The sequence below is a fragment of the Haemorhous mexicanus genome, chromosome Z, assembly GCF_027477595.1.
Source record: "Haemorhous mexicanus isolate bHaeMex1 chromosome Z, bHaeMex1.pri, whole genome shotgun sequence".
NCBI classification, from domain to species: Eukaryota; Metazoa; Chordata; class Aves; order Passeriformes; family Fringillidae; genus Haemorhous; species Haemorhous mexicanus.
The window spans coordinates 78,864,467-78,884,697 of NC_082381.1; the positions used below are offsets into that span (position 1 = coordinate 78,864,467).

The window sequence follows — 20,231 nt, forward strand, 5'->3', positions numbered from 1 at the left end:
ATCACACCTGTGATTCACAGAGGTTGGGAATACGCAGTTGTTTCCTTATGAACTGCACTGCGGCTTCAGATATAAATGATAGGTTAGATGCAACCTTAGCCAGAGCTCTGAATTCAAGTGTTAACTACTGCTAGGCACCTCATGTTAAAGTGCACTTCTAAGACTGGAGCTTGAAGTCGAATATTTCTCAGTATCCTGTGGTTCACACTGAGACAAGGAGATGGAAACCTTTTCTTTTCCATGCTTTGTTTTTTTTAGTGACAGCCATAGCTTCGATTTCTGTTTGTGCTAGAGCATGAGGCTGAGAATGCCTTTCTGGAGGTGAAGAAGGAACAAACTGCCTGAGTGTGAAGGGGATGTAGCGAGGTGTGTAAAGTGGCGTATGTGATGTGTGAGGGGCAGAACCCAAAGGGTTTGTGGAGTTTGCAGGCAGAGGTGATGGTGAAAGGTGTGCAGTGTGCATGTGCTCTCCTGCCTTGACTCCATGTGCCTGAAGTAGCAAATGACAATGTTTGGGAGCCCCTGAAGCAGGGGACTGATGCCTTCTGGCCAGCACATCTCAAATCTGCAGCAGGCTGGAGACTGATGCTTCATTTCTGAGCATGAGCACCAGGGTGGGTGAAGTGTGAAGTGTAACCTTAAAGTCCCTGCTGACCTGTCAGTATCAAAGTGTGTTCCTTGCTGTTGAGCTGTGTGAAGCTTTCAGAAACTTTGGGAAGTCTTCTGGCAGTGTGTGAGAAACAACATGAAGACAGTGCTGGTATATATGAAATAGGAAACTCTGGAGTTTTCGGAAGTGCTGATAACACATTTGGCATGTTTCCTGGAGACACAAACCATTGCTTGAGGGCAGAAGTTTCAGTCCCACAGGTGTGAAGATTCACGGATTTTATTTTCTAAGGTATGTTTCCGGTCGGGACCAACTTGACCAAAACATGTTTTGATCATAAAGGGTCAGTAAGTAAAAGGAGATATGATGATACAAGTAGTTCCTTTGGTTGTTTTGTTTCATACTTTACCAGAATGTTTTTATTATTTTTCAGTAGGATGAGAGCTTGAAAATCAGGTGCTAGATCTGAATTATTTTTTTGGAAGTATTTGGTCTGCAACAAGAACTGAAAAAAAATGCAATAGGCATTTTAAATTCAGCTTGGTAATAGCCTTTAAAGTTATCCTTTCATTTGTGTTACAAACTTTTTGACTTTCATTTTCACTTGAAGGTTTTGAAAAAACACTTGTATCAGAAAAATCACTGTTAAGGTTTTGTGTTCCCATCCTGCCCCAAAATGAAACTTTGAAAATATATAATCATAAATTAATTCAGATTGAATAAATTAATTTTGCCTCTGGGTAAAAACATGATGGTTTTGATGTGATGATTTTTGAAGTCCAGAAGTTGCTGCTCTGGAGAGGTTGCAGTAAGAGTTGGTTCTGTGTCTTGATTCCCCTGTGTGCCACAAGCTGGGGAAAGGTGATTGAGCTTGCCTTTGCCGTGAAAGTTTTCCAAAAGATCTAGTGTCATATGAAAACATCTGTTGATGAATAATTTTGTCAGCTATGAGAAATGAAATCTGATTTTCATAATAAAAACCTAACATTTCTTAAACTTTTTTTTGTTTGTGGTTGTCTCCACATTTCTGAGCTCTAGTGTTGATTAATTTTCATCGTTGATCCTCAATTTTTTGCTCTTCAGCATCAGGTCTATTTGTGTCCTTTTTTTCCTATCTGGGATGTTTTCCTATTGAAAATATTTTTTTCCATTTACTCTTGTGAAGGAGGGGAGGAGAATGAAGAAGAATTGAGAATAAGTAAACACCATGAAATTAGAGAAACTTGCTTCAGATACTAAAGTATCTGAGGAGATGAATAGATGATGGATGATGGCATGAGAAGAAATTAGTAGCTTGTTTGCTGTTGTAAAACTGTGCTGATATGCTCAAGCCTCATAACCCAAGAGCTGGTGAAAACCAGTATCTTAGCTTTCAAATACTGGGAGCAGGAATGTTACTGATGCTCCTTTCCTGATGCTGTTTGGTCTTGATGAACTTCAGGTTCATCATCAAATTAAAGCCTACTGTGGTTTTGTTGCTGAGGCATTTTTTAATAAGCTCAGTAGAGCACCAATTTACCATGGTAATGAATGACAGGAAACTCTGTGATCCCTAAACTTCAAATTTTTGGCTTTCTTAATCATTGGAGCTGGTAAAAAAAATACAACTGGAAAATACTGATTTGATTAAATAAATAAGTTTTATGGAATATACTCTTGGTTGTCATTTTTAGTGTCAAATGGGTGCATTATTATTTTGTAATTTTGCCCTAGTAAATTGTTTAAGAAGATGTCCACCCCCATTTTACAAATGGTGTCCCGAATTGGAGCAAAATAAAATCCTAAAAGTGCCTGTGGGAGAGGAATCCTAGTTCTAGTCCTCTTTGTGGAATAACTTCTTTTCATTTCAAGTCAGTTTGGTTTGTATTTGACAGTTTCTTAATTTCCAGGACAACAGTGGTGTAAAAGAACCAAAAAGAGATGTGTGCTGTAGGTTTGTGTTTGTCATAAAAATCACTCATGCATTGCACTGAAAACAGAAAAACTGGAAATGTATTTTCATCTCCCTTTCATTTTCATTTTGAAATGTATTCCTACTTCCCTTGGCATTACACAGGCATTGCTGATGTGTTTTTTAATGTTCACAAAATGGCCTGCAAAGGAAATAACAGTGATAGATGTGAGAGATGAGAATGGGTGGCACAGTCATTGTGTGACATTGTTCATTTTTAAAAAAAGTAACTGTGTCTCTGTTTTCAGAAATGTATATGAAAAAAAAAGATTCATAAAGGAATTTGGTCAGATTTGGGCAAGGGAATACAGAGGATAGTTATCAGAGATCTGGAGGAAATAAGATGTAGTTTCTAAATCTGTTTTTTTTCTGACACCTTGTGAAATCTTAGTTTCCCTTTAATGCTAAATATATCATGACCTTCTTAGCAGGTTGAAGAACATGATGCTTTAATCTCTGTGTCTTCCTCTATGGGTCAGTTGCTTAGTAAAGTCTTTTGCACTTCTGAGCCATTTTGAATAATACATGTGTTAACATGGGCAGAGTGAGCAGACCTCGCTGTTTATTTTGGGTCACACTTGGATGAGGGAATCCCGGAGGGGAAGTCACTACTGGAACACAAGAAACATCAAACTGTGGCACTTGGCAGGGGGGCAGACATGAAATCACTTAGATACAGGAAAATTTCCAAGATTAAGTAAAGGGAGGAATTTATTTATTTTTATATCTTTGAGTGAAAATGATGTTTAGATTGGCTGTCATGGCAGTCTATTTAGGGCACTCTTCTAATAATGCTTTGAGTTTTCCCAGTGCCTTTCCACAGAAAGCTACAATGAACTTTCCCAATACTAATTTCTTAATTGCCAGTTGTGTGCTAGTCCTGGGAATCCCTTGTGTTGGAGCAGTGGTGTCAGCTTGTCGTCTCAGTAGGGCTGGGATCGAGCAAAGCCCAGTGAATTTGAATGAATACCCTGGGTTTGTATGCGCTGAGTCCTACAGAGCTGGGAAGTGAGTTTTCCTCTGATAGTCTATCGTCTTCATTAGGAACAAGGCCTCCTTTTATCCATCAGTAACACAGACATTGTTTATAGTACTTTTAGATAACAGAGCATCATTAAGGCTTTGTTTTCTTGACACTTGTTTACAGACCAGAGCTGTCAATCAACAGTTGTTTCAGGGGATGCATTTATCTTCAAAGGCAGTGCAAGCGTTAGCATGGAAACGGGAGGAGAGTGGAAGGACATTAGTGTGGAAATCTGTGCATATGTATCTGGTAAGCTCCTGGCCATACAGGGCCTGTGGGCAGATCCTGCTTTGGCTGTCTCCAGCTAGTCAGAGGGTTGCCTCTGTCCTGGTGGACATCACTGTTTTTAAGAAGTGCTTCGAGCCTTTGAAAAGATTTTTGAAACATTTCCCCCACCTCCATTCTTGTCTCTGTGCTGGGCCACAGTCAGGGCAGACCTTTGTGGACCTTTAATTGGTGGCTGTGTGACTGTTAATGTAGGAGGTGGTAGGAGATGCTCCAAGTGGGACCTCTCTGGGCACATCTTTGTCTATCCTGACACCAGTGACAAGCTTGTCACCAGAGTGGAATGGTGACTTAATTCTGCTTGACTGTCACTGTTCTCTGTTGCAGGATATCACCTTTGTATGAAGCCCAGAATGAGCTCTGGTATTCATCCAGTTCCTCCTGTCTTCTCAGTGTAGCTTTTATCTTTTGCAGATTGTTTGGTGGAATTCAGCATGATCTCTGTTCTCCTGCTGCATGCCAGTAAGCTCTTCTAGTTTATGTGAAATGCTGTTTTTATGTTGACCCACATGTTGCTGTCTTATGATCTGTCCCAATTTGAACAGTTCTATGCAGGTATCCTGAAAGTATTTTAGTGATAGTGGGCCCTGTGACAGTGGTCTAATACTGCTCTTTAGATTTTTCTCTCCTATAGATACAGAAAACAGCCAAACAGCCTTCAACATGTTGGACTTGGTGTTTTCCTTAGATGAGGTTTGAGAATAAAATAATCTTTAAAACAGTTTTATAATATTTGTTCTAAAGTAATGGAAGAATAAAATGTCTTGCTAAGCTTATAATACATATTTTTATCTGCTTCTGTATCTCCCAGCATTTGAGCTTGTTTGATTACTGACCATTTGTTTCTTAATCTGTTGTTAAAGGTAGTTATCAGGGTTTAGCAAAGCTAAAATACTACACAATTCAATCCTGTAGCCCAGAAAAATATCCATGTCTTTTTATTCACTTGTAGTACATATGCAGCTAGTAGAATTGCTCCTCTTCCAATGGAAGTGTCTTTTGATTATTAAAAGTGGCAAAAGATGTGGCAGTGAGAAGACTGTTATTGAAAGGGGGCATGTAACGTTTTCCTCACTTAAACTTTTGACCACCTGAAATTGGATTCAGTGCTGATCCCTGTCCCAGACTGGACAGCCCAGAACACGTTTGGGCACGTGTGCTGTTTAGGTGGCTGTTTTAATTTTTTGAGTTGAATTGGAATGCATTTCTGTAGTGCTTCCTGAGATACATGAATTCCATTCTGTGAACAAGGCTTCTGGGAGACAAAACCAGAAGTTCTTCAGGGGTCTCCCGCTCTTCTCTCATCTCTCCTTTCTTCCTCTGAGACAGTCTCTTGCTTCCTTCTTTGTCTTTCCCCTGAGGATGGTACTGGGTGGGTCCTGCTTATGTTTGGAAGTACAGCCATATCTGCCTCTCTGCCAGTGGTGTCTCCTTACTTCGGTGTCAGTGACCTGTCCACCACAGCTTCTTTTGGTTTGTCTGGCGAGGGATAATCCAGTGGAACCAAAATGTAGAAATATGGTGTTTGGAGAGAGGTTGAAATGAAGTCAAGCTGCCAGCGTTTTCCTTGGGGTTGGGAATTGCTCCATGGTTGGAAACCATGGAGCTTCCACAGTCTGATAATTGCAATTTGGCATGTTCTGGCAATCCTAAAGAAGGAAGGAGCTGCCAACTAGCCTGGCTGTGTAGCTGCTGTACATTTCTTCTCACATGCAGTAGTATGGAAAATACTGCAAGTAGGAAAATATGCACTGAAAGTAAATGCAGTTTTTGCTATGCATCTGTTCTTTGTCATGCTTGGTTTGCTTTGTTTTTCCATTATAGTGATAAATATCTGGGTATTCTCCTTGACTGACAAGTGTTATGGTTGTGTTGCACAGTTCTGTTTTTCTTTTTGAAGATGATCCAAAGGCAGGATGTGTGGTGATCTGTGGTGGTCTTCTCCCATCGCCCAATAGATTAAGCATTCAAACTTTCATTAGTATTTGCTGCAGTACTGTAACATCCATCCCTTTCTTTGTATTTAAGCTTCAGCTATCCATCTGCCAGCTCCCTTCCCCCAGTCTTTTGTCTGCAAAAATACTCTTAATTGACAGGTCAAACGAATCTCATCAGTGATCTCAATACATGAGAATCTGACTGTGTCTGTGGCTCCTGCTTTTGGCCTTGTCACCTTTAACCAATATGAAGTTGTTAGACCAGAAGCTGGAAGCTGGGTCTGACTGGAGCTTTTATAGCATTGTGTTACATTTCAGAGGAAGAGTCATTTATGGGGTAGGTTAAAAAAAGGATTAGTCTTTGTAAGCTGGTTTGGATGGAGTGCTCAGATTTAGACTGCTCCTTTAAGATAGTGATTTTTTGAGGATATGAAAGAAAGACTCTTATAAGGTAGTTTTAAAGAATCTTAAACTTTTGCTTAAATATATATCTATATATTTGCTAATAATTTAGGAATAATGTTCATGTACAGAGATGTCAATCATCTTTCCAGTTTCCATGAGTCTTTGTAACCAGTCTTCTATGTCATGATTTCATTACTTTGGTGTCTTTTTATAAAACCTTTATGTTCACTGAGGGAAACCTGCGAGATTCTGATTTCAGGTTCAGGATGCAGAAGTGAAAAATGTGCATGACATCTATTTTGCTTTGATTCTTAATAATGTAAGGTTTGTAAAATGATCTGTCCTTTATTCTTTTAGTATCTTCTATTATCTTTGGAAGTTTTTGTCTCATTCTCTGAAAGAGAAGTGGAGGCATCAAAGCCATTAAGTTCTTAAGAATTTTGCAGGTAAAGGTGGGAGCTTTTGATTGGTGAAATGATGGATGTGCACAGTCAGCTTGACCAGTGGCTCAGCACAACACTAAGTTGTTACTGAGTGAGGTGCAGTGCTACCCATGTCCCTGACTGTCAGTGAGGAGCACTGAAAGTTCAGGAGAGATTGGAGGAAATTTCTTTGACTGGGAAAATGGAGCACATGTGAGAAGCAAATCTGTGGGGATCCAAGGTTTTGATAGTTCTGCTGTTTATAGAACTTTTTCTTTACTCCATTTTTACAATGGCCTCTTCAATTCTCTTTGTCTGTCAGAGAGGAACCGCTGCAGTCTTTGCACAGTGTCAGCATCAGAACTTGGTTATATTTGCACAAACATCAGAGACACACACACACATGCAAATCTGTATTCATACGTGTAGCTCTGTCACTGCAGAACAGCTGCACTGCAGATAAAGCTATTTGGTGTGCTGAGAAGGCTTCTGTCCTGTTGTATGTGTTTCTTGTTACCAGCCTGTGGCCAAAAAAAAATCCTTGTGTTTTTTTCCTCAAGAATCTGGTGCTTAACAATGGACTTGCCCAACTCATTTCTTAATTGCAACATAATTTAAGTATTTAGTTATTTAGTCTGGGATATTTAGTTGCTTTATATACACACTGGCTCCAGGTGTGCTCTGGAGAAAGACAAGCATTAAAAATGAGTAACTAGTCATGAAAAAGCTCGTGGTCTTGGTTAAACAGTGGCTGTGTTTAAATTCATTCATGGTGTGTTTCAGTTCTCATGGCAAACAGTAGATCCCTAATAAACTGCTTGTGGATGCATGGAAAGCCCAAGAGTAGATCTAAATTAATTCTGGTTAGAACTCACAGTAAAGGCTAACGCAGACACAGCTTTGGATTTCAAGATTTGTTTTTGCGAATTTCACTCCTCCCTCCCACCCCCTTTTGAAATTTATACATTTGAAACAAAGGCAGTTTTAAATGATCTGTCCAAACTTGAATATCTGCTAATTTTTATGCAGTGTTAATTCTGTCTGTTTCCTTGTCTAGAGCAGTCATTGATAAAATCTGGTCAAAACCATAAAAATGGAGACTGTGGATAGGGTCAGTGTCTGTTTTATCCAGCGTCCTCTGTCCAGCAATAAGTAACTATCCGAATGTGAGTCAGAACATGGCTGTTGGCCATCTCCCATTTGGTCATCCATGCTTCTGTTTTCAACGCAGATCAGATTTTTGGAGGAAAACCTATTGATGTATCAGTATTTCACATATTATCTGGGCACCTCTTTACTCAGCGTTAGAAATATGAATCTTTACATATGAATTATATACTTAAAAATGATTTAGGTGCATCTTCATTTGTTTTTCACTAGATTTTTTTATCAGTTTCATTTGATGCTTCGTGGAGTTGTTGTCATGGAGGACACAGTGGACAGTGAAACACTGAGCTTAATGTTTGAGATTATTTAATCAGTGACATAGTGTATTCCTAATTATTGTTTTGTTTCTTGATAATTCCAGACACTTGACAGCTTTGTTGGACATCTGTTAAGATTACTTTATTATATAGTTCTAGTTTTTTTCCTCATGAAAAGAGCAGCTCAGGTTCTTTTTGCACAGTAGCAGGTAGATCAGAGTCCATATGCTGCTTTTCCCCCTTCACTGTACAGTGCTGTATCAATTTTCACTTAGCTGTTAATTGCATTTTTTTTCTTTCTTGCCCAGCTGCTCACTCTCAGGAGTTTTCTGACATTCATTGGTTGTTCTTTGTCCTTACTTTAACAGCTTCTTAGAGTTTTCTAATATCCTGTATGAGAGATTGTCAACTAATTTTTAATCCAGATGTTAAGACAAGGAAATTGGTTGAAGGAGAAAAGCCATAGCCAAGACGCTTCATTATTAATAAAAAATCAAAAAAACCCATTAAGTTGCTTTTCCAAATGAATTAATATAAAATTGCTGAATTGCTAACTGTGTGATCGAATCTATCATTTCAACTGACTGTGTAGAGGGTAAACAATGAGGTGTCTTGAATGGCAGGGGAGTAAATGGGTAAAATGAGCAAGTGGTGGAGAGGAATTCCAGCAAAGTGATGAGAAAGCAGGCTTTAACCCAAGACATCCCAAACGGGAAGTTTTCCAGAGCATCTGGAGGTCAGTGATTGTGTCCTTTTATCTTTGCTCTGTTCTTGCAGCCTTTAGATGAAAATCTGTTTGTGTCTGCTGATGAAGGCTCCTGAGTTGGAAGGATCTTTGTTTTAATCCAGTCTGGCCAATTGCTGTGTTCTTATGGCACAGGGTTTACAGCAGGTGTTCACCAACCTAGAGTATTTTTGCCATATCTGTATTTCAATATAAGGTGCCTTCTCTTGAAAGCTGTGTGTGGAGGGAAAAGCAAGAATTGGTTGTTGTTGCTGCCATGAGGCATAAGAAATTCTTTTAAATACAGTTCTTTCTGGCTTTACTTTCTATATGGAGTCTGTATGTCATTTTTTTGGATCTTCCTCAGTAGATTCTAATGTTTGTTAAACTGTTTTTGCCATGGTTGTAGACAACACCAAAGTGTTTGAACTGCATTGCCTGCATATTTTACAACAGCTGTTGTCTTTTTCTAAATAACTTATAGTCAAAACGAGAAACTGTATTTCTTATTACATCATGTCAGTTCAGAGTGGCTGAGTACTTGCTGAGATTTTTAATGTATCTTTATATAATGTTGTTAAGTCACAGCTGGTGGCAGATGCTTGTCAAAAAACATCAGGTGTGTTATAATCCTTTTTTCATCAAAATGCACAGCACAAGCTACTGCTGGTTCTTGGAAGCAGGACCCCAGTCCCAGCTGTCAGAAAAAAGGGAGAAATTAGAAAAGTACAGGTATTCTCCTTACACAGAGAACTGCATGTTTCTTATTTTGTTGCTAGCTAAGCTACAGAGACAGCATGCCACTTGTTTATCGAATTAAGTGTTCTCTTTCAAATCAGGAAATGGATTTCACTTGGCTTTGGAAAAGAGATTAAAAGTCTGAGAGTAGTAGCAGTTCAGGAGAGAAATGCCAAGGAGTTTTATGAAGCTAAATGACCATTACTGCCCCTGTGAAAGCAATCCAACTCTAAGGAGGGAATGAAACAGGAGAGTGTAAATTAGCTATGACTAACCACAAAGCCCCTGCCTGCAGTAGCAATCACTGCCTTCCAGGAAATTGGTAGCTGTCTATTCAAACAATATAGAGTTTAAAATTAGTATTTTTTAAGATAATACAGAAATAACATTAAATTCATTAAATGTCATGCCAGATCATCAGCTACAGTTATTTACCCAGGTGAGGTTTTAGGTTATTAAATTTATTTTGCACCAGTATTCTGAATTGCTTTAGAAAGGAGTGTTACCTCCAGTGCAGTTGTGTTATCTTTTTGGCCGTTTTCTCATAATTAGGACACGTCTTCTGGCAAGGCAGCAGAAAAGCTTTTGGCATAGTCTCTTCATGTTATGACTGTGAATGTTGCTTTATATGGTACTATTCCTAGTTAAGTTGATTATCATAACACTTCTTAAGGAATGTGTTCTGTAAAGGACTGAATGACAGATATTTTAAAATATAAACAAGCCGAGTTTGTTTATGTCAGGCTTCTTTATGGAGACTGGAGCTAGCTGAACTGAGTTGCATTTTTAAATCTTTTACAAATGTTCCATGTTTCCCCATTACTAAGAACTTCTGTTCTTTGAACTGTAAAGTCCAATGTAAAAAGTGAATTGAAAGCCATTATTCATCCCGACAGTCCAGTGTGAATACTCAAGATGCAGAGCATAGGGATGAGGTGATGTACAAAGTCTGTAAGTGGATAAATGGTGTGCGAATTAGAAGTTCAAATGAGAAGAAAATGTTAGGCGTAATAGCTCAGATTCTCACAGTGGATGCATTTCTGTGAAGTGTAGGTATTCATGAATTGTCCATCTGCCACTGGCATTCCTAGCCCTCACACAGGCTAATTTTGTGTACAAGTCAGGAGATCAGAATTATCTAAATTGAAAATAAAACCAAAAATTCAAAGCAGAAAACCTCCACTAACTCAACCCCTCCCCCCAAACCCTTAAGCTTCAACTAGGTTTCTTCGGACCTTTCTTTTTAATTTTTTAGCCTGATTACAAGACAAGGTCTCTTCAGGAGTTTAACCTGAACATGGCAGTAGATTGACCTGTTCGTCTGTGTAGAATCTGCAGCAGTGCCACAGAGAATGGAGCAGTATTCTTCACTGTGGTATTAAATCAGGTCACTAATTTATACTTGCATGGTACATCTACCATTGGCAAAGTGCCAATGTGACATTGCTAACTGGAGTCCTGTGAGGCATTTGGGAACTTCCCATCATCCTCCCCACCCACCTGGCTGCATCCCAGTAACTGGGCTAATGACATCTGGCATGGTGAATATGTGTTTATTTGTGTGTAGCATTTACCCTTGTGTATTTGGGACAAGTCAAGGGTGCTGATAGCTCTGCTTTTTGGAGCACTGTGTCACTTGGGGTGACACATTGCAGTTTCATGGTATTATTGGGAGAAAAAAGACTGTTCATGTGGTCCTTTAAGTCTCTGTTCTAGGGCTGCTTGTATTTAAAATTTTCATTGATACTCATGGGATAAGAATCAATAATGTGTGATGAACTTTGCTCAGGATGCAGATCTAGAAGGTATCATCAGTATGGAGAATGACCAGGATATTTTTGTCATTTAACCAGGAAATGGTAGATGTGTAGTTGAAGAAGGGAAAATTCAAGTGTTATAGTGTGGAGTCTAGAGTCACAGACTTAGCAAAAAATAGTCATTTCTCCCTTGAAAACTCATCTGTTATAGGTGTGAAGCTAAGACTTGAATACATTTGCTTTATACTTTGTGGATTTTTTGAGGAAGTAATTTGTTAGTAGAAGGAAAGAAAGAAAAAAAAGGAAAAAAAGATCCTAGGATTTGAGCAGAGATTAGAAAAACATGGGAAAATGTGACTAAAGGTTCACTCAGGATACACCAGGCATTTCTCATTCACCATTTGAAAAAGGGTAAGAGTCTGTGGGAAGTACCACATCTTATTTTACTATTCCCCAGGTGTTTGCTTTCAGCAGTTTTAAGAAACAGGATGGGAATAAAAGATGTTGGTCTGAGACCATCCTTTTCTTCTTATGTGAGCTTTAGTTTTTGTAAGGTAGAACTGACAACCGGATTTGTAGATTTTAGGGTTTCCCTTCTTGTCTTGTTTCTAGCTGCCTGAGTTCTGTTTTGAACACTGGGACCACAGTGATTTGTAAGGATTCATAGTCTCTTCTTGAAACAAGCAGACTGATATCCATGGGAAGACCTGGAAAACTAAGAAAACATTAAGTTTTAAACTGTAGCATAAGAGATGAGGTAACAGTGGGAGATGATTTAGGCATACCTGGCACTATATGAAGATGAGATTTCAGGAAGTCAAGACATCCTCTTTCAGCACTGCTCCGAAATCTGGTTGATAAATACCTTGTGTCCTTCATGAGTGGTCTTCGTTCACTTTAACCTTATCTTTCTTTTTAGGATATAAAGATTAAAATTAAGATAATACTCCAGGGTGCAGTGTATCTGTATTTGTATAGGTCTACATCATGTGATTGATGTAAATATTAAAACCAACACCTTTCCCAAGTATAGCCCTCTGATTACCCAGAGGTTTCTGAACCAAATGAGACGCCTAATATGAGCTAAATTAACACACTTACGGGTAACACAGGAAGGCAGGGGAGCCAGGAAGTAAAGGAGAGACAGAACTTTAGGACAAGGGGAAATAAAAAAAAGGAAAAGGGTGTGGTTCATGCAATTGATTGCAGAGTAAAGATCTTGGCAGCCATAAAGTTCCGTTGTGTGGGAGCTGTTATGCACGGAAGCTGAGGCAGTGTAGAGCGAGAACATCCAGAGAGAGTGAGCATGGCAATATTCCTTGTTTCAAGGGGTGTTTTGCAGTGGTGTAACAGCTTTGCAGCCAGGGAATCTGGCACATGCTGCTTGTGGCAGAAAAAGTTGTTCTGGGCAAAAAGCACATTTGTATTGGGTTTGTTTCAGGGTGTCCCATCTGCTTTCCTATCTGAGGCATTTCTGTTCCTTAGTATTAAGTGTTTCTCTACTGATCATCACAGGTATACAGCAAGAGAAAAATGAAGTGGATCCTGAAAACAGGATTTGGATGAGGACTGTACACTGTATGTCATCCACTACCATCCTGCTATCCTCAGACTTTTGCCCAATCTCTTTCCTTTGGGACAGCCAAGGAAAGATTGCTGGGTGGTTTAGCTCAGAAAAGCAGGGGAGTGCATCTCAGTACATTGATACGAGAAATGTGTGGTGCCCACAACAGCAAGTGCTTTGGCATTTGATCCAGTAAAAGGAAGGAGACAAGTATGAGGCACAAGCAGGGCTTAGGATGTTTTATAATATCTTTCTTTGTCCCATTCTGAGACCAACCTACAGAAGCAAATGCATAACTGTAAACAGGGGAGCCATGATTGTATCACATCTTCTTGGCCAGTCTTCATTTAAGAAGAATCCGTAAGCAGACCAGTGAGGGTTGCTGCATCATTCAAACAGGATGTACTAAAGAACATGAGTCCATCATAATTGTTTTTACCAATATGTAACAGGAAAAGAATGTCTCTTAAATTTTCCTTTTGCTTTGGTCCTGCTGTAGTTGCTGTGGTATTTTGTATCCATTAGAGTGTATGCTGTCTGAAGCAAGTTAACATTTCTGTCTTTCCATAACCTTGTCATAATACCCGTTTTGTCCCTTCATGGCTGATACACTGATGCCGTGTTGTTTGTGAGTGCAACTCTTTAGTGTAATGGCAGCTTCCAGGTGTCACTTCTCACTCTGTCCTGGGTGGTGTGGCTCAGCCCTCTTCTGTTCTTCCCTTGCTCTGGCTTTTGTTGCCCCCTCTAAACCCCTGCTTGCAGGTGTGGCCACTACTTGCATGACCTCTCTAGTCCAAACACAAGGATGGCATTGGATTTGGAGATAGACTGGGCACCCCTTTCCCCCTCCAGTGGCATTCTTTTATTCTCTTCAGCAAAGTGCTCTGGTGCCTTTGGGCAGTACCAAAAATATTTGATTGCAGGAGAAGGTTCTTATAGAGCAGAGGTCCCATACACTGAGGGAGTGTGGGGATGATGGGGTACAAGTCAGTCTAAATACAGCCTCTGACTCTTGCAATTAGATAGGCTCCAATTACTGCTGTCTGTCTTTTGTTGATGTCTCCTGGGGTCGTATCCTTGCTTGTCAGCAGGAGTGGGGAAACCTGGGAGTGACTGGAGGCGCTGCCCAGAGTGCCCTTCATCTCACTAACTCTTTGTCCAAAAGGCTTAATAGTACTACAGTTTCTAAGACTATCATGTATCTTTTTGGTTTTGGTTTCATTAAGGATTCAAATTCATTGCTTTCTGCTGCTAAAGTAAGATAATGTATCCTACATTGGTTTGTTACATGATCGCAGTGCACTGGAGTTGCAGAGAGAGAAGCCTGGGCATTCTGTACTTGTGTGCTGAATTCTGCAATGTAAGAGCCATATTAACTCTTCAGAGAACTATTTTCTGAGCAGTTTACCAGGGCTGGAAAGGCTTTTGGGGGTCCTCTTTCACTTTAAGAAGTTAGTGAGCAAGTATGTGAGGCAGCAGACTATTTACTTTCTGGCTTGGATTCTTTTCTGCATAGACTTGAACTGGTTTTAGTCAGACAGCAGACATGGTGCTTACTCTGTAGTCTCTGCTCTTTTTTAAATCCCTGAAAGGCTAATTTGTGCTCCAGCAACTGTATTGAAAACAGAGAGGTGAACTTGATGTGAACAATAAGAAATTCTAATTGTTTGAAGTTCTGTTGTCTGCATAGGTGTTGGATAACATCCAAGAAAATACACCCTAGTACTTCCAAATCTGTCTCTTCTGCCTCTGTCCTGAGGCAGAGACCAGATCTTCTATTTTACCCTAATGCTGCAGAATGAGCTGTGCTGCCTGTCTTCTGCAGCAGTGTAAACTTAATGCCTGACTTGTGACGCAGTTCTGTGTATTGTATGTGTTACCAGAGCAAAGGTTACCCAGAGGGACATTTGCATTCTGTACAGTTGGAAAAAAGAAGGTAGTTCCAGATTATAAAATGTGTTGGTTTTTACTCATCAGTTGTGACAAATTTTTTAAATCAGGGAAATGGCTAGAACTGCTCCCACTAAAGATGAGAAGAGGTGTGGAGACAGGGCTGGGTGGGAGGAGTGATAGTTAGAGCTGGGCAGCAGGGTGAGTCGGTGTGGTGGGTGGCCACGAGGGACCCATGGGTGCTGCTGGAGACCCTGCTGTGTTTTCTTGGCTGCCTCTATGGACAGTCTCTGAAGGGTTCCTTCCATGAACTAGCCAGCTGGCTCCTCTGCCCAGCCAGCTGAATGGCTTCTTGCCCAGCCCAATTGTGAAACACAAATTAAAGGGAGTATTGAAATGCAGAGGATTTGGTTTTGAACATGAATTTACTGTAAGAGGTCTAATAGTATAGCAGCAGTTTGGCATAGTATCTCATGGGGCTTTTGGACTATGAGAAGAGTGGGGATTTTTGTTATAAGCAAAACATTTTTTGAGCCATAAAAATGAAAGATGATTTGCAAAAGTCGGTCACAGCTAAGGGCCAAGTTCTGCTGTTGTTGCATAGCCAAGAAAAGGGTAAACACCAGTGTGATGCTGAATGTCTGAGAATTTTAGATCTTTGAGTATGTTGATGCAGATTTCCTTGCATATAATGAAGCAAGAATGTAGTGCTTTTAAATAATTTGCCATTTTTGCAGGATTATTAGGCAACATGATAGTAACACAAGAGTGGGATGTGTAATCTGTTTTACTGAAAAGTATAATGTCAGCATCTTCAGTGCAGCTCAAGTTACTTGTGTGGTTTTGTCAGGAACTGTGTGTGGAAGTACTGATGCTAGCTAGGGGGCTTTATTAAATAAAGTTCAGTACCATTTGAAAATGGAGGTGTTGCTTAGTAGAAGATTTGAGGGGAACTACTTGTCTCTGTAACTACCAGTGGTAGAAGTAAGGGTATAGGAAAGTTTTCAAATCTGTGAGACAATGCTGGAATCATGTCTGATAAACTTTGAAAGGAACTAGAAGAGACAGGCATAAAGGGCAAAGGATGGAGAGGAGCAGACAATTTGGGAATAGCATCTTCGCCTGTGGGCAGTAGAGAGGAGTGCCGGTTACCAGTGAAGGGGATGCCTGTGAGAGCTGGAAGTCTGCTTGCTGCAGTTCAGACTGTTTTGTATTGCTGTGTGTCATGAGGTGTAAACAGCTGTGGAAATTGGAAGTCTTGAGAATGCAAGACCAGCACAGTCCCAGTTTCTGTACTTCTGTTATTGGAACATCTCACACACTGGTTGGGCCTTTGTTTGTTTGTTTGTTTGTTTGGGGGTTTTGTGTTTTTTGGTGGGCTTTTTTTGGTTTGGGTATTTTTTTGTTGTGTTTTGTTTTGGTTTTTTGTTTTGTTTTGTTTTTTTATTAATTTAATATATTTTAATTTTAAAGTAGAAAACAATCTCATTGCATACAGAAAACTACAGCAGGCTGCAGATAATACTTATTGAAATAACAAGCTCATAAGAAAGAGAGGAGGCAGTGGGGAAGAATTTCCTGGGAATATAATCAAAGTTGATTTTCAAGCAGTTGTATTTTTTTGTGTTGTTCTTGCTTGCATGGTAATGCTTTGAAGCTCACTGGGAAAAATAGAAAGTTCATGTCCTTAGGACAAGACAGACTTGAGCCTGGTTTAAAACTCATAGGATATTCTTTGCTGCCACACATCTCTTCCTTCTCCTTTGTACCCTGTCCTAAAAACACCTTGTGTGTGTCACTGTGGAAACACACATCAGAGAGTTGTAATTGAAGGGCTGATAATGGGGACAGCTTTAGATAGTTCAGATCATTGATTTTCAGGAGCTGTGTGTGCCTTTCTAAGAAAGTTAAGTGCTGTATTGGATTTGCCAAAATAGAAAGATTGGAGAGAAGCAAAGCAGTGGCAGTAACGGTGCCACAGGGAAGAGTGTGTTTCTGAGAAAACGTGAGTCTGCTCATGTGAGCAAATCAGCACTGACAGATGAAAGAATAACAGGGTAGCAATAAGTATATTTTGAGTAAATTAAACTCTTAACTGTACAGACAAGAAGACCATGGAGAAAAATACAAAATACTGTGTGGTAGGCAGGTAACAATGTGCACTTTTGAAGTGAATACCTCTTCTTGTAATTTGGTGTGGCATCTCTGTTGAAAGAAAGCAATTCTGGTCTGGTATCTGCTTTTTAGCAAAGTTCTGTGCTGGGAAAAGCCTGAATGTTGGTGAAAGTAGTGTAAATGTATTTCTTAGTCAAAGCAGAGGTGGCTTTGCCATCAGAAGAGATGTAAAGCAGCACTTCCAACAGGAGATGGTGGTGCCAGGAGAGATTCCCAGATCCTTTGTGCGTTTCCCAGGATTCTGTTAACCCTTTTGTCTGCAGATGTACATTAAGGACAGTTTTTAGCCACCCTAAGGTCAAACCAAGACTCTCGGAGTTTCTGCTTTGCAGACAAGAGCCTTGTTTCCAGAAGCACAATTTCTCTTTTGTGTGAATTTTCGTAGAAATCAGACTGTTTTCTGGAGCTCAGATTACAAATGGCAGTGGTGGTTGTGTGTCTTATTGCCTGTGTTCCTGAGAAAGAAGCTCCTGCAGTGTTTGTACTGTCTACAGATGGGACCAGGAACATTTTTATGTTGTCTTTCAGACCTTTCTCCGAATGCTCAGTGCCTGAAGGAATAAAATTGATTGCACTAGAGAGTTTTGGTGAAAATGTGCCTGCTTGGTAATGGCTTCTCAGTTCTAATTGTAACTTCAGCTCTCTCATTTATCAGGTTTTGAGTCAGAGGAATGAGCACAGCATTGATTAAAAAAAGAAAAAAATTCTTCATAAAAATGTGCCAAGACAAATGCCTTAGGAAACCTAAACGTGTCATAAACATATGTTTTGTGGTCAAACTTGCAATCTAATTAGGAAATGTGATTAGAAAATGTAAAAAATGTAATCTCATTAGATAGAATCTGTTGGCTTTGGCCATACTTCCTGCTGTTAATTCTTTACCAGTCTGGTTAGTATCAGCTGTCCTTCCTTCTTTCCCTTCCTGCCCACCCTGAATTATGTCAAGATGACATGACTGTAATGTTCTGTGATGTGCTGTGTGCCTGCAGTACATATTATACAAGCACTGAGTCTTCTGAGTTCTTGAAAAAATTTCTCTTGTTCCAAAATTCATTGAATAACACCTTAAGTTCCCAGGTATTCTTGACCTTTCCTTTTACAGCTCTTGGCCACAAGTTATCAAAATTTGCTGGCCCTAGAAAAGTAAAGATTTAGGGACCAAGCTTCACTCTTTAACACTTTCTTTAGTTATTTTCAAAGTAGAAATAGTATGACTGCATTGCAGGACTGACTTCCCATCTACAAAACAATAACACTTGGGTTAACAGTTCTGGTTTGGTTTGTTTTGTTTTCTTCTATGTGTCAACAGTTTAATAATTTCAATTTAAAGACAGAGGTTGTATTTGTCAGTTGTTACTCCCAGCAGGTGTTTTATATTTGTGTTTCACTTCCTGGGTAATCAGTGTCTGAGGGGTAGAGAGGGTGTTGACAAGGTACATGCCTACAACAGCTGAGCTTTTTAATTCTTCCTCTCTGCTGACCTAGGCCTCTGTTCATTTTACCTGGGGACACTTCTGGGAAAATTTGTAAATACCAGTCCTTTGTTTCTGAGCCAGATAGCATGGCTTGTACATTATGTTAATGGGTATAGGTAGGTTCTGTTTATTAAGGTGAGATTGCAAGGACTGTATCAGTTAAAATAACACATCAGCATATTGGCAGCTTTTCAGGCAGATAACTAATTTTGTTTAAACTCAGTTTGGACTTGAAAAAAGCTTTAACAGACAAATGCAGAACTATAGCTTAGATTTACCAGGTTTTGATTGCAATTTTAGCAGCACTGAAAGAATTAGACTCTTTTTGAAATAGTGCTTTCACAAGTGTAGTTCAGAGCAAATGAAGTTATTCAAATTGTACCATCTGCATAAGCTTGGTCCTTTAAAATACCTAATAAAAAAGCTGAAGAAATTAAGACCGGCACATCTGTCTTCCTGAAGGTTTTATTACATCAGTTTCTTCTTTTCAAAGATTTTTTTATTTTGTTGCTGTGTGACTGTATCATGTTTAAGGATGACTTTGTTTTGAGCCTTTCACTTTTGGTTTCAAAAACCAGTGTGAGATAAAAGTACAAAATAGGTAAACCATATGAATATGAAACATTACTAAAAATTTTGTTTTTCAGGAGAGGCAGAAACACTCTAGTAATGGCATTATGGCTTATGCATCAAATTCTCCCCTGTTGATGATAGCTTATGTTCACTCTCTTGGGTCTTTTATAAGTTTTGCTTCATTGTGCAGGCTTGTAAATCTCAATTATACTAATGGGTGTCATGCTTTCACATTATAGGAAAGAAGTGCCAAATACAGCCCCCAGTGGGATGCCCTCATCCAGCAGCTAACTCTTACACTATGGAGCCTTTCTCTTAGCCATCAAAAACATTTAACACTGGGGAAAAGAACATTATTACAGCTTGTGTTTGAGTCCAGGGACAATGATCCAGAAAGCTGTTTGCCGTTGTGTCTGTCAGGCTGCTGCGTGTTGAAATGAGAGGTAAAACAGTTGTCATAGGAAAGGAAGTAAGTGGCATTTGCAGGGTTGATGGTCAGTTAATTATTGCTGGAAAATACATAGCAACTTGCTCTTGCTCTTTTTAGAGATGGAATTTGATATGCTACTCTCATTTACTGAAATGTCTTGTAAAATAATTCTTTGCTGTGAATTAGAAGGCCAAACATTTGTGTTCCCCTGTTTCTGAGAAACCGGTTCTCAGAAGGGCATGAAGCATAGGTTGACACCATGATATGGCATTTTAATGAGGCCTGATGTCTTGTCTCTGTTTTGAAAGAAGTCGAGTCACAGATGTTAACTGTGTTTTCCTGAGTAGGATGGGTAACTCTGGTTGTTTCCATGCTGCTGGTTTGGTTGCAGCATTTGAAAGAGAGGCTGAACAAAACCATATACATTCAGAGAGATGTATAGGTCAGTTTTAGAGGGTGTTGATGCTTTAAACCAGTGCTCTTAGAACAGGATTCATAAGGGTTTATTTCAGATGCTTTTATGGGTTTATTTTAGATGCTTTACCCAGAGGATGATGAAGTGGGAGCATGTTTGCATGGGATGGAGGGACTTCTAAGAGCCAGAGTTGTCCTTATGAAGGCTTCTAAAAGTGTCCTTCAGCAACTGAGCTCTGAAATGAGGTTTTTGGTGCTTCACAGCTTTGAAAAGGCCTTTTCTAGCATAGGTCATGTTTATTTTTCATTAATAATTTCCATAGGTATTTCAAGCACATAAAATTATGTGGAGGGAATCTATGATGTTATCTCTGACTTAAGCAGGGGTTAAGTCTGCACATTCAGAAAGGAATGAAGTTACTACAGCCAGAAT

General features: G+C 39.5%; 1 protein-coding gene across 1 annotated transcript in view; it reads left to right on the forward strand.

The window, feature by feature from the left end:
- The window catches only part of ADAMTS12 (ADAM metallopeptidase with thrombospondin type 1 motif 12), a 147,680-nt gene that overhangs the window by 5,670 nt on the left and 121,779 nt on the right, over positions 1 to 20,231 (forward strand). The window lies entirely within an intron of this gene.